Genomic DNA, 2,870 nt, shown 5'->3' with positions numbered 1-2,870 from the left:
AGATCAAATTTCAAACATCTTTTTATGGGCTTTCATACGATATATAACAGCAGTATATTTCAATAAAAATTGTACATTTTCAAAATCAAAGTTTTGATTTCCTCAAAAAGACTTATTTTTCGGAAACCCTCTCAAAAATTGTTCATACTGCTCTTAATAATTCCCCAAAGTTTTATTTTGGGATCACGATGGGATCATCTGCTAAAATAGCTTTAATTTTTGAGCAATTCATGAAAATTGTATTTATTGAGGCACTACACATCTGAGAAAATCAACAAAACAATATTTTTTGTAGTTCACGTCATTAGAGGAATGCACGTTCCTCTTCAGGTGTGTTTGGGGACAAGATTCTACAGACAGCGCCTGCTCCCACTTCTGCTCAGGCGTGCAAACTTAAGTGTAACGAAATTCCACATCGAAAGACACTTTAATTGTGTTGAATAGGCGCCACCTTTTACAGGGACAGGTTAGATTTGGGTGGGCATTAATTAGTGAAGAAAAGCCCCTAGGTCACCAATTTATGACCAACCAACCCTGGACCATTTGTGTCACATTTGAAAAAGCAAAAGTGTTTACTTACAGTGGAGTATTAGGCTAGGAGAATGTGTGCTGGGAGCAGCAAAAGACAACAACTTGCAGAAGGGGTACACAACAGAGTACAGAGTGGCAGTCTACCGCTTCCAGAGGAAACTCAAACTTTAAGAAAAAAATTTGAGAAACCACCAAAAAAGATTTTCTACTTCCCTGATGGGGCAGCCGCACAAATTAAGAACAAGAAAAACTTTGACAACTTATGCTTCCATAAAGACAATTTTGGTATAGAAGCAGTGTGGCATTTTTCAGCAACTGCACGTGGCAAAGGGCCTTGTGACGGTGTAGGCGGCACAGTGAAGCGGTTAGTATCCCGAGCAAGCCTGTAGGGTCCACATGATAATCAAATTCTTACACCACAAGTTTTTGGTTGGGCAGAGGAAGCATTACAGGAATGCTTCTTACTTTCTCATCACAAGAAGAACATAGTGAGACATCAACATTTCTAGATGATCACTTAAAAAAAACCCAGTAACAATTCCTACAACCTTGAAATTCCATGTTTCATACATGCAGCATCTACAACAAAAATATTTATGAAGAAGTTTTCCTTCTCAAAAATTTATTGGAACAGACAGTGAAAACATCCCAAGAAAAGCTCCCACTTGCTGACAACAGAGGGTATGTAACTGATCTGGAGAAAGATTAAAACATCGATGAAGTGAAAGTGACGTTACTCTATCGCCATCTTTTTTACACCAAAGGAAGCCAGATGTTTTATGGATTACTATGGTAGATGTTTTGTGTAAGGAGAATACGTTAACTCCAATAGATCGACTGGACACCCTTTCTGTAATGGAAATACTAAAAACAAATGAAGCCTTCAGCCAGTTCCAACCCATCAAGTAGCACCATCCATTTAGAGCAACAGCACCAAATGGTAATCCCGTAGATTGTAAGCTTGCGCGCAGGACCCTCTTACCGCTCTGTATGTATTGTTTTATTACTGTTTGTTCCCAAAACGCTATGGATTCTGTTGGCGCTATAGAAATAAATAATGATGATTATGGTAATTAACTGTAGTAAGCTTTCCTAAAATATGTGAAATAAAATATGACATAAAATTATCACATATATTTTAGTAATTCCCAACTTCCAAAACAGGCAAGTGTCACGACCTGCATCCTGCAGCTCCTGTCTGCAGGTACTTGATATAATTGGATCCTGCCTGTAGTACCACTACCCACCAAAGGGGCCACAGTGGTACTTAGACTGCTCTTAAGTACCTCGCTATGGCTGGCAGTTAAAACACCTAGTTCTGGCCTATATAAGCCTGCCTGTCCCAAGCAACCTTGGCCAGATCATCTGTTGCTATTACCTGTGTTGCTGTGCCTGTTCCCTGGCTCCTGTTTGCTACCTGCTGTCTGCAGTTCCCAGCACATCTATCCCCAGATCATCTTAGCCACCGAGTCTACTCCAGTATCTGTGGTAACGCTCTGCAGATTATTGCTACTTGTTCAACCCATCTCACCACCTTCCAGAGGTATCCAACCCTGCAACCCGCAGGCTACTGCATCTCTCCATCGCTTTACAGCATTGCCTATTCCACTGTTAAGAACTGTGGTTATGTTACTGCCTTACCAGTTTTGCATCCTGAACCCATATTACCTGCGTTTCTAATAAACCACTTCGGTCACCTACCTTCTCTCTGTGGTCTTAACTTGGGGACCCTGTCAGCGAGCTCTAGTAAATTATGTTATGGGCCATGAACACTACATGTACAATATTACAAATGCCAGTAATAAGTATTTTCAGATATGGTTTCACTGGTACAACTCCAAATATAGAACACATTCTGGATATGGGGAGGTTTATGTGCCTCCTACCTAGTACATCCACAGGCTTCTCATTCTGGGTCCCTGGTTAGCATTGTCCTGTGCAACCACCTGTCTACATGTTGTCCTGAGCTATGTTATTTTATGTACAGAATTTCTGTTTATACGCTTTGTTAGTTTATCCACTGACAGCTATTTATGTTTCATATCTCTGTACTGGAACAACTGCTATTATGTCAGCCCTTTCATTAATACGTGTTTATATCCTATAGTTAACCATTTACCTAACTTGTTACTATATTTTTAACCTGGATAACTAATAAATCAATTCATTGATTAGATTAGCAAATGCTTGTTAACATAACACGTGTTTTTGTTTGTTTTAATATACGGTGTCATTGTACATAATATACATCAAAGGGATTGTTTAAGGAGATAGATTAAAAAGGTAATGAACAGGCCTAGATAGTTCTCATTTTCATTATTTTAACAAACAGTCCAAAA

The sequence above is a fragment of the Mixophyes fleayi genome, chromosome 3, assembly GCF_038048845.1.
Source record: "Mixophyes fleayi isolate aMixFle1 chromosome 3, aMixFle1.hap1, whole genome shotgun sequence".
In the NCBI taxonomy this organism is placed as follows: domain Eukaryota; kingdom Metazoa; phylum Chordata; class Amphibia; order Anura; family Limnodynastidae; genus Mixophyes; species Mixophyes fleayi.
This window is presented reverse-complemented; position numbering follows the sequence as displayed.